Raw genomic sequence first — 12926 nt, forward strand, 5'->3', positions numbered from 1 at the left:
CAGACAGACAGAGAGGGAGAGAGAGAAAAATATGATTATAAATTAAATGTTCTTATTAATCTGTGGAGAAACAGAGTGTGTGTGTGTGAGAGAGAGAGAGAGAGAGAGAGAGAGAGAGAGAGAGAGAGAAGCAGCATGGTGGGGTGTACATGTGTGTGAGCATGTGTGTGCAAACTGTGCATGCGTGCGTGCGTGCCTGCACATGTAAACAAACAAGTCATTATAAAAGGACTCATTGCACTTCACAGGAAATACAGGCAATAGAAATAAAATGCAAATTTATACATCTTATCTTACACCTATAACTAGAATGCCCACGCTGTGGTGTCTGTCAGCAATGGAGCTCACGACCACTCTCCAAACTTGCCACAGACAACTAATATCAGTGCTCTGGCGCTATAGGCGTATTTCCCTGCCTTCAATGTTTACCTGTTGTACAGTTAATATCCATTACATCCATATCGTTATCCATAACATCCATATCCATTATTCAGGCACATGTTAGCCCACCCCATGCAACGTCAAATTTGTCACGATGTTGCAAAACAGATCTACACGCTAACAATGCGTTCTTAAAGCTTGGAGATCTGTTATTTTTCCTCATGCACTCTTGCAATGGCCCCTCCCATTTTTAGTAATTTGCTCTTACTGCTGCACGCTGTCTATGCTTCCAGCACTCACTGAACACACAGACAGACAGACAAAACGTTACACAGAGGAAATACTTTCACATCAATGTCTAATGTGCAATGGACATAATGTCACGGACACACAACTTCAGGTTCTTTCTCTGCGTGTGCGTGTGCGTGTGTGTGTGTGTGTGTGTGTGTGTGTGTATACACACACTGTATACACACTGTGTGTCCTTCCCCTGCAGATTGGCCAAAACATGTATATGAATAGTATATGGTTTACAAAAGTTAATTATATGCATTATTATGAATACATTTCCATACAAAAGGCTAATTACAGGCCTACAATTATTGCAGAGTCGGATTTGAATTAATGCCCTTCTGGGTGAGATAGAGGTTGCTTCATGTGCCAAAAAGAATGGAAGGATTATATCTTATAGAAGTTTCATGCAATTGCTGCCTTCAGCTCTACTAATGGTGAGAGAAAAGAATAAATAAAACATATAGGTCTGGTGTACTTTAGTTGATCATAATAACACTGGCGAAATTAATTAGCCTAATTTGTTGGACACGGGGTAGCCTCGATACCCAGGCTTTCATTCTGTCTGCGCGAAAAATGAAAGCCTGGATTTACGCATGGGCTGCACTGGCCTAAAAGCGGGAGTCAACCCTCCCGCGTAGGCGTCGCTCCAAATTATGTGACGTCAGGGCTCTGAGCGGTGTGCACCCCTCAAAATAACACTGTGAGGAAATCATTACCAGTGGAACTTCAAACGAGGCTATGCAAGGAATGAGGAGAATGGCTGAAGAACCCACCACACCGTCTAAGAAAAAACCAAGGTGTGCCGACTCTGTGGAAATCACTCCACTCCGTGATAAAAAGCGTGGTATACTCCAGCAACCAGTGGTCTCTGCTTCTGGTCGACACAATAACAGTGCTGCACTGGGGGGGGGGGACCGGGGCTGACGGACAGATCGTTGAACCAATCAGGGTGATCAAATCTGAGCCGCGACCCTCCCATCTAGGCCAGAAAGGTCTAGCGTTAGCTCAGGCTAGACACGGGGGAACTGTCCATGGTCCTGGAACTGCCACTCACTCACTCCCGCTGGGGAAACGTTTTTCGTTTCCTTTTCTTCCTTCATGCCAAGGAGGTTGCAACAAGTTACATTAATGCAATGTGATCACTGTGCTGGTTTGTTTTCTTTGTGGATGAGAAATGTATGTACCATTAAATGTTTAAGTTTCAAGTCTACCATTAGCCATAATAACTGCTTTGATTGTTACTGTAGCCTAATTTGACTGTGTTCCATTATCTTATTTATTGGTGTATCATTTTGCACATAGTTTTCCAGTCCGTTAGTGTTCATGGGCTATGTGACATATTGTATGAGTTATACAGTTTAGCATATCTAGGAGTGTTTAAAAATAAATGTGAAATATGTATGGCGCAGGCACTGCTTGGCCCTCTCCTTTACACAAACTCTTCAACGAAATCTCATACGCGACACAGATCTGCCATTTCTGCAGAATGTTCGCCTATTATGACATTCCCGAATTATTGGGACTAGACTGGACAGAATCAGAATCAGACCAATAATATAGTTACAAAATAAGAGGCAATAGATGCCAGTGTTCTTGTAGTACTGTAGATGGTAGTGGATATTTGCATTTTTTAGGCCCAGGTATTAAATGTAATATCCCCAGGTAAACAGAATCCCAACACCACTACGTCACTGTACACACCCAGAAACAGAAAATGCATCCTTCTTCATCTGTTCTGGATCAGCTTTATAAAATGGCCTACAAACATGGATAGACATAATAGACAGACACAAGACAGGTGTCTTGAATGTGTGAACGCAGCCCAGTAAGGCCACCCCCTCCTAGCGCTGCGGCCATCTTGGAAACTAAAACACAATATAAACAATGGGAGAGAGGTGGGGCCGAGAAAGGCCCAAACCGTAAGTAAATATACTTAAAATGAACAATAGTCAATAAATAAATAAAAAACAGGTCCAAATTCAGTAAGAAAATGCACCGCAAAGACAAATTTCATGTTATTTTTTGTGCTCCAGTTTCTTTAGTTCAGCACACTGAACTGAACGAATGAATATGAGATCATTCTGCAAGGGTAAATTGCATACTTTAGCTTTAAAAGTAATTCAGCAACAAATTATGTCTATGGAAGTTGCTCAGCCAATTCAGTACATGGAACTGGTTATTTCAGCCATGCACAGAGTTGAAACAGAGATGAATATCCTCTCCCTTGGTTGCCTTAGGTCTTTGTGTGCTACACTTTTAAAACAGTGTAGGCTGAACAATCCCATTTATGTGAAATTTGCATATACACAACCATATCAGACGTTAAGTGAATATATTTTCACCTGCCCAATTTGGCATGCTCTCCTCTCACTGCACAAGGTTAGTGAAGAGCATACCAAGCCAATTTGGTAATTCGAGCACTCTTTAAGCAGCATAAACCCATAGCCAATCTGGGCCTTTAAAAGGATTAAAAGGATCCCTGCGGCTAATACGCTGTATATGCTGTAATTCATTATAAATGCACTCTATAACTAAAATTCAAAATGAAGAACACCTTAAGTAGAGCACTCGGGTGGCACAGTGGTAAAGTCCCTGCACACCACCACCACGGAGGTTGTGAGTTTGAATTCACCGTGGTCCATCTGGCTTTGTGGGGCGTCTATGTGAACACAACTGCCCCGTGTTCAGGGGAGGGAAGCTGCAAGGGGAGGGTGATACTGATCATTGCACGTATACTCCTACGGACTGGTGTGGCATCTGTCAGGCATCTGCCCTTCCAATGGATGTCTATCCATCCATCCATGCATACATCCACCTTCAACTGCTTATCCGTAGTCAGGTCGCGGGGGAACTCCACCAGAGTGCTCCAGACTTCCCTCTCCAGAGCAATATTAGTGACCTCCTCCAGGGGGATTCCGAGACGTTCCAAGGCCAGTGAGTCGATGTTTTTCCTCCAACTGCGCCTCGGTCTGTCCCGGGGTCTCCTCCCAGTGGGACGTGCGTCGAGGACCTCCCTAGGGAGACACCCGAGAGGCATCCTAACCAGATGCCCAAACCACCTAAGCTGGCTCCTTTCCAGGCGAAGGAGGAGCGGTTCTACTCAGAGTCTCTCTCGTGTGACTGAACTTCTCACACTATCTCTAAGGGAGATGCCAGCCAATGGATGTAGTGAGCTTCAAAAAGACAAACAAAAACATGTTTTTTTGGGGGGGAGCAGGTCTTTAATTGCCACTCCAGCTGCCAAATCGTGAATCAGAAGAGAAACGTTCCCCTCTCTCTCACACATTCACACATCTATTTCTAAATCTTTTCGGGAAAACTCTAAACAGAACAGCGATAAAGATCTTCCCAGCCGTTTCACAGTAATCTTCTCTGATTCTGCCTGTTGTTTCTAAAGTATCTGTCTCCTATGATGATTTTTTTACAGCGTCATAGAGATGATCTACAGCCAGTCTCAGCACAGCCTTAATGGGATTGTGTTTAATAAAACAGATCTGTCTCTGCTGAACTGCCAGAACATGCCACATCCATGGTCTCGCTCTGCTTCATATAGGCAGAGCAGTGCTCTGTAAACTAAATAACTACATTTACATTTTTACTGGCTGGATTATTTTGCATTTAATTAATCTCAAACTCATGTTTCTTTAAATACTTAAACCCTATATACTGGAGTCACCCGGGGGCCAGTAGCCCACCCCTTCCATTTTACATAAATGTCTTCATCAAGAATATCCAATCTACCAGTTTGTCGCACTGCACTGAATTGATTGCAGACATCCAAAATAATACAATGTAGTTACCACAAAGTGTTAGCACTTTTGGTTCTCAAGTGATAAGTCAAGCTTGGACACATTTCAATGATATTTAATTCCTTTTCATAGAGCTTGCATGCAACCTTGATTTTGTTCAAAAAGGTTTTAAATGGAAATCATCCATTAAGCAGTCCAGTTTTCAGCAGTAGCCATGCCTTTCTTATAGGCTACTCAAAAAGGGTGCATAGCGAACCCAAAGGAATCCGATTAATAAAAAAGGGATTTGTACGAATAATTCATTTAATCACACACATGAACACCATTTGTACTGGGCAGCTCACAGCTGTGTGCATGCCTGTAACTGGATTACCGGTAGTTAGTATGAAGACTCTATGAAGACTAACATGTGCAGTTAAATCAGTACAGATCAATAACCATTACAAATAAGAGGAGGAGCTTAAATGTCTTAAAACATAATAAAAATCACACTCGTGTGAAGTGAGGGGCGCTCTTATCATCATACATCATCACATTCCGGCCAATCACAATTGGCGTCCTCACTTTTCTGTCATTCCGGCCAATCACAATTGGCGTCCTCACTTTTCTGTCATTCCGGCCAATCACAATTGGTGCCTTCAATTTTCTGCCCTCACTTTTAATGTACTCAGTCAATCAAATCATCGCTAAAATTCACACAAACAGACAAAGTGGGGCCTAGGAGGGGCTAGCGCCCCTCAAAAACACTTAAGCACAGCGTGTAAGGTAAAACATGCTGCTTCTTTTCCACAACAAGTGTTGACGGCTATTTTAAATGAGACGTGTAGTACAAAAAAGGCAACGAGAGCTGTTCCATTATGGAAGACTGTGGGGAAGCTGTTGTTTTGTTTTTCCTCTGTGCATTGTCATTACACTGCATGAGTGTGCATGCGTGTGTGTACAGAATGTATCTGCTAGGCCGGAACAACCAACTACGTTCATGGCTTCACAGCTTACAAATGAGCATCAAGTATTACTGATCTCTCTCAGGCTTCTCTCACCACTCAGGAAAATAAATAAACTCATGTGAAGTGAGGGGCACTCTTATCATCATGCATCATCTCACATTCTGTGCTCACCCAATCAAATCATCACATTCCGTGGTACACACAAACACACAAAGATGGGCATAAGTGTCGCATAAGTACATGCACGCAGGCACGCAGGCTAGGAAAGCAAGCAGGCAGGCAGGCAGGCAGGCAGGCACGCACGCACGCACACCTTCCTAATGCATGTGACTGAAATTAAAGAAGACTAGACTGGTGCCCGGCTGTAGAGCACTGAGTCCGTAACGATGGAAGTTGGAGATCCATGCCCAATGCTGGACATCTGTGGGTCCAACCAACTCGACACCGGGCACTGCACTCCCTGTGGGGGTGTGGAACGCATGGCTGACAGGGTGGACTTGTGGTTAGAGACACTGCACTGAACTGTAATAGAATGGCCATTAGGGTAAACTCTGGCAGTGGCCAATGTATCCATTATCAGCCAATATATCTTGTCAAAATGCATTTGAGCAAGGCGCAGTCACACATGTAATTGAACCCCTATCCCTGGAAGAAGTGCTATTCTTTACTGATTGAGCTACACAGGGAAAGGGATGCCCCATACATTTAGATGCTGTGGCCAGGGCATAAAACGTCAACCTTGTCCCCTTCCCCCCCCCCCCCCCCATACACTGTATATGGTTCACCTAATGACAGTGTTGTGTAAAAGTTGTGAAAATACTGGATACAGTACATGTTCACAATATTGTGCTTGTAGATTTGCTTGTAGATTTGCTATTTTCGCTTTAAGATTTGAATGTCTTTTTCCCCCATAAAACATAATAATTTTGGACAAGGTTTCACCCGACAATATGTGCAGTAGGCCAGGTCTTTATGCCACACTGCAGTTAGATGATTCAGTGTCTGTATCGACAGATAAAACATTAGAACAGAGGGGGCCACTGTGGTCTCAATTGCACACTTACAGGGGAAAATATGAAAAACCCTGGCAAACCGTGACAATTTGACTCAATTACAACAGCAGGCATTGACATCAAAGTACATCGATATTAAAGCAATATTCTTACCATTGCTGAAATTATGGAATCAACAGTTAAGATAAGCTCATGTACTACCGTGAGTGACTAATTCCCAGTAGATGGGAGGGAACAGAAACCCCAACAAAGGCAGACACTGAGTCAGATCGATACAAACAGAAATGAAATATGGTGTGAATGAAATTTCCATTGATTTGGTAATAGTCATCAGAGGGTTTTCACAGCCAGTATGGCCTCCAGGGGCAGTTGATGGGTTCATTGACTCCATTGACTCAACTTGGTTGATGAACTAACTCATCAGAATTTACTGAGTTTCTGCAGACCTCTGTTGTACTTACTTACTGTATAAAGACGAGGAGGATGAATGTGTTGAAAATGAGGGGAAAGAAATGCACCTTAATTATGACTTGATTTACATAGCTTCTAAAAGTGGAATGCAAGCATGATCAAGGTCCTGCATGGAGTTACTGCAGGCTAACATGTCATTTCCCAATAAAAACAAACATTATTAATCCTCCGAGTGGCGAAACTGTGCGATAGAAAATATATAATCTTCACATTATTCATACAGCTGAAGTTAATTTGATACACAGACTTTGTGTTTTACCAGCAGCCTCAGAAAATGGGATTGTACCGTCCACTGTAAAATTTTGCTGAATAAATATTTATCCAATTCTATTCAATTCATATTGCCAAAATCACAACAGTGTCTCATGACACTAAATATAAAGCAGTGATATGGCATTGCCCCCTACCCTGAGCAAGCATTTGTGCAACAGTGGCCAGGAAAAACTCCCCTGGGTGGCCAACTGGCCATCTGCCATGACCATGTTGGAGGGGAGAGAAAGAGAAACTGTAACAACTATAATGGCAACAATAATAGCCATATTACTAGGATATGAAATATTAACACTTCGCAGTCATATCCCAGTGAACCCTTCATCTACAGTACATTTGATTTAGATTGTTTATTTGCACAATGGGCATCCCTTCTGCTACAGGTCTTGTCCAAATTGTCCTATTCTTCTACTAGTGCTTCCCCTTTATCTGATCCTCTGTGGGGGCACGGTGGCACAGTTGGTAGTGCTGTCGCCTCACAGCTAGAAGGTCCTGGGTTCGATTCCCGCTGGGGACGCTGTGGGCACTGGCGGCGTGTTCCCTCCTCATCAGTGCCCATACCCGAGGCGGGGGTTGGCGAAAGGGCCTTTCTGTGTGGAGTTTGCATGTTCTCCCCGTGTCCCCTAGGGTAGATACCCTCACAAAAACATGCAGTTAATCCTGGTCTCTAAAACTACCTCCCCCTGGCCAGCCGGGGCGCCTGATGGAGGGGAAAGGAACTGGTCGGAATGACGTGTCCCTTCCATGCGCTACGTCCGGCCGGGGAAATTCCCCTCTGTCAGGTGAAAAGAAGCAGCTTGGACTCCTCATGCATAGAAGGAGGCATGAGGTCAGTCCACTGCCCCCCCCCAGGTTGGCAGAGGAAGTGTAGCGCCCAAGATTACATTAGATAATTGGCACTGGGTGAAAAGAAAAAACTGGGTTACAAAATTGTGGGATAAAAATTAAAAAAAAAATAATAATAATAATAATCTGATCCTCTGTGATCACAGGAACATTTTCAGTGGTTTTGACCGTGTGCCCATTTCACGTTAGTTGCTTGTAATATGTAGCATGTTCACTTACACTGGTATTTCTCTCTAGATACGAAAGTCAAATAGATTCCTAAAATGGTAATTGTATAACAGCAGCAGATATAGGGCAATGTGAATTAACAGAGAAGTCAACAAATACATTATTCATACCCTGAAGAAGGCATCCTGTTTGCCGAAACGTCGGTTCAATAAAAGTTTCTTGCATCGTGACTACGAGCTGTGCGGCCTCTTTCCCTTTTTTCAAGTTTTATCTCCTGCGGTCAGCATCTACTTGTGTGCGCTCCTACCTCTTTGTTTGTTCTGGAACAAATACATTATTAACTAATGGAGAGGAAATCAAAGATACAATTCAAGCTATTATTCCGGCAGCCGATAGGCTTCTTTTGTTTGAAGTGGGAAATTTGGTATAGCCTAAAATATTGTCTACATTCATGAATCCACTTGCTGACCGGCTGTTAGTATTGGGAATTTCTTTTTTTTTTAATTATATTTTTTATCCCATGATTTTGTAACCCATTTTTCACCCCTGTGTCAATCATCTAATGTGATCCTGGGCTCTACACACCCTCCGCCAACCTGGGGAGAGCAACGGACTTGAACTCATGCTTCCTTCATGCATGAGTGTCCAAGTTGCTCCTTTACACCTGACAGGGGGGAGTTTCCCTGGTTGGACGTATAGCGCGTGGAAGGAACACGTTATTCCAACCAGTTCCTTTCCCCTCCATCAGGCGCCCCGGCTGGCCAGGGGGAGGCAGTTTAGAGACCAGGATTACTGCATGTTTTTGTGAGGGTACCTACCCTAGGGGACACGGGGAGAACATGCAAACTCCACACAGAAAGGCCCTTTCGCCAACCCCGCCTTCGGGTATGGGCACTGATGACGCGGAGGAGGAAACACGCCGCCAGCACCCACAGCGCCCAGAGCGGGAATCGAACCCAGGACCTTCTAGCTGTGAGGCGACAGCACTACCAACTGTGCCACCGTGCACAGTTATTTTTCATTAACATCCTATGGCAGGCAAAAATGTCAACCTTTCCTTTTGCTAGCATGTAACATGTCAAACTAGGGGTTTTTCATGTTTCTGAATCCATTCCAAGCATTAGTTTTGCACAAAATACACTCCTTGGGCTAAAAACAGCCATTGCCACTTGGTCACAATTGGTCACAAGAAACCCCTATAAATAAAATTGCCCAATACTAACAGCCAGTCAGCAAGTGGACTCATGAATTTATGTACTGTATATAGACAATATTTTAGGCCAATAAAAAAAGACTATATACCAAATTTCCCACCTGTCCACCTCGACTGCCGAACTATATTGATCTAAACAGATTGTTGCAGATCGCTGAATTCTATTAGAATACATGAGGAACTAATAGGCTACATCAGCATCCGTTTACAACATCAGCACTTTGTGCACACTCATTTACCAACACGGAGGCAAATTATAATCTATACCTTTCCTTTTTGTTATTTTAACCACACTGCCATTGCTAATTAGGGCATGTTATTCTAAGCAAACAAGTAAAGTGCTCCTCGGAGCACAGGTCTCCACCAGGTCAAGTACCGTATAGTTACTGTGGGACAGCAATGTTGATGGAATATGAAGAATCAGACCGATCCATCTTTATTGTCTCCACCAGGCCGAAGGCATGGGGAGAGAGTATGTTTTGCACTCAGTCCGTCCGTCCGTCCGTCCGCGTGTCCTCTAATCTCCGGCACCGGTCGATGTCAGATTTTGCACACACACTCCCTGGATGCCAAATTCCCCTGCCCCAAATTTTCTGACCTGCCCTGGTGGAGACCTGTGCCCTGAAGGGCACTTTTTCTAGTTCATAATTTTATCACACAATTTGTCACCCAGTGTCAATTGTCTAATTTAATCCTGGGCGCTACACTCCCTCTGCCAACCTGGGGGGACAGATCCATTTTGACTATAGAGATAATAAAATGTGTTTGGCCTCCTGTTTCTGCTATAATAGGTCAATGTTCCTCAATGTGGATGTCACATATGTGTGCAAAGTTTCACCTCAAACGCAAAGGCCATTCCACACTTGCTACTAGGACCCACCAGTAGGCTTACACTAGGACCACACAGTAGCAGAATAGATGTAAAAGAGAATGGCAGGTTTATAAAACACCCAGTCTACTGGCCCAGCATGTCTGCTTATCAGTTTTCAGCAGAAGACTTTAATGATCCATAATTTCTCTTGTAGTGGCCTTCTTTTTATATACTAAAATTCTGTCTGCCTCAGTGAAGCACTTAACCACATGAACCCTTAGCGTCTCTTTTCTGGGGCGAACATTCCGTGAAGATAGCAGATCTACGAGAGCTATACCAAAGGTTTCACCAGAAAGACTAATAAAATAAATGTTACACAGCATGACTTTAACCCTCAGTTTAACCCTAGCTGCCAACAGTAGACACTACTAGACAGTAGGGGTGTAACGATACATTTTAACAGCGATACGATACGTATCACGATACATGGTTGACGATACAATACATGGATGATATTGGTTCATTATGGCGATACGGTACGATACGATTCAATGATTTTAAATCGATACAGTAACTATGTAACAAATACATTAAATACGTGTGAAACTTGTGGATAGTGCAGGTCTTTAAGGGAAACATTTATTATTATGGATATGAATAAGTAAACTCAGTGATTCTCTGGCAAATAGATGGACATTGTATTTGAACTAGTGGTGGGCATAGATTTTTTTTTTTAATCTAGATTAATCTCACTGCAATCCTGGAGTTATTCTAGATTAATCTAGATTAAAATGGCTCATTTGAACTCTGCCGAAGGCATTCAAAATATGTGTGCACTACCAAAATAATGACCAGAAGTAAGTCATTGAGAACAGGTTTCTAAGGCCAGGTGGCCCATTCGACCAGGTGCCCTAATTATGGATATTAACAATACAACTAGCCTATTAATACTTTATATTGTGAGCTTGTGGAACTGTTCACAGTGTTGCCAAGTGATCTGTTGTTAGGGGTGGCCCAAGATGGCCGAAATGTTTGGCAGCAGCATGCAGCAGCAGCTGATTCTGTTATATAGTATATGTCAGTGATACGATAAGAGCAACATTGCTTTTATTTAAAGTAACATTCAAGACTGACAAATTGGAAGCAAAATAAAACAAAAGAATGGCGACGGCGGCAAAAAAGAAAAAGGCTGAAGATCTGGAGGAGATCAAGGAGACGCTATACTCTCTGACAAGAGAAGTTGAGAAAGTGGCCAAACAGCAGGAAATGATAATGAACCTGGTGGAACAAATCACAGATCTAAAAAATCTGGTGAAAGAGAAAGAGGAGAAAATTGAGTTCCTGGAGTCGAGTGGATGACCTTGAACTATATACCCGAATGGAAGATGTGATTGTAACCGGATTGAAAACCACACACAGGAGCTATGCGAGAGCTACGGAGACCGGCGGCAACGCCGCCGACGCGGACGTGCCCCCCCCAGGGGAACAACAATCACTGGAGCAGCAAGTCGTAGCGTTCTTTGTGAGTAAAGAAATTAATCTACAAAGCGACCAAATCGCTGCATGTCACACCCTCCCCCTCCCCAAAAACAAAACAAAAAACAAAAAGAACAGCAGTTCAATACCACCAGCCATAATAGTGAGATTTGTGAATCGCAAACACAAAATTGAGCTACTGAGGAAGTGGAGGAAACTGGAGGGTAGTGGAGTGTACATGAATGAGCATCTCACAAAAAAGAACGCAGACATTGCTAGACACGCTCGTATTCTGAAGAAGGAAGGCAACATCCAGGCAACGTGGACGCGAAATTGCAAAGTAATGATAAAACTCAACGGAACACCAGAGGAAGCCAAGGTTGTCGTGATCAGGCATCTCCAGGAATTGGAAAATCATGTGTTTAATTCCATCAATGCCACCTGTGATTATTATACAGAGGAACAGTTTCGGGATAAGGTTGATTTACGTAACACATTTTCGTTAATACATTTTAATTGTAGGAGCCTTTATAAAAGTTTTAACCCAATCAATGATTTTCTGTACACTCTTAAAGGTAAATTCAAGCTGATAGCCTTGTCGGAAACCTGGATAGATGAGGAAAGGGGTTGTGATTTCCACATTGATGGTTATGAATTATACCACACAAATAGATCAAATAAGAAGTCAGGAGGCGTGGCACTCTTTGTGGACAATAAACTGAATTGTAAAGCAGTCGAATACATGACAATGGCAATTGATGACCTAATGGAGTGTGTAACGGTGGAAATACAGATGGAAAAAAGGAGCAATATAATTGTTACTTGTATATATAGGAAACCTGGGTCAGCGGTAGAAACATTCACAGAAACACTTGAAGATATATTAAGTAGGGTAAATGAAAACAAAACATTCTTTATCTGTGGTGATACCAATGTGGACCTCTTAAAGGTATCCAGCCATAAGGCATCATCCGAATATTTGGAGTCACTATACGGCAGAGGATTATATCCATTAATAACAAAGCCTAGTAGAATAACGGAAACGTCTGCTATACATTGATTGACCATATTTTCACCAACAGCATGGACAATAAAATCACAAGTGGTTTGGTGATAAATTATGTCAGCGACCATTTACCTATTTTTCTTACATTAGAATGCCAAATTAAGAAGGACGAGGAGGAAAATGTGCCTAGATATATAAGAATAAGAAAGGATAATGCAGTAAACATGTTCAGGGATGATCTTAGGCAGGTTGACTGGACGGGGGTATATGTGAATGAGGTT

The 12926-nt window shown here is 42.8% G+C and overlaps 1 protein-coding gene across 1 annotated transcript in view; it reads right to left on the reverse strand.

The window, feature by feature from the left end:
* Positions 1-12926, reverse strand: part of LOC310855150 (NT-3 growth factor receptor-like) — a 262706-nt gene that overhangs the window by 210713 nt on the left and 39067 nt on the right.

The sequence above is a fragment of the Protomyctophum parallelum genome, assembly GCF_964188405.1.
Source record: "Protomyctophum parallelum genome assembly, chromosome: 2".
NCBI classification, from domain to species: domain Eukaryota; kingdom Metazoa; phylum Chordata; class Actinopteri; order Myctophiformes; family Myctophidae; genus Protomyctophum; species Protomyctophum parallelum.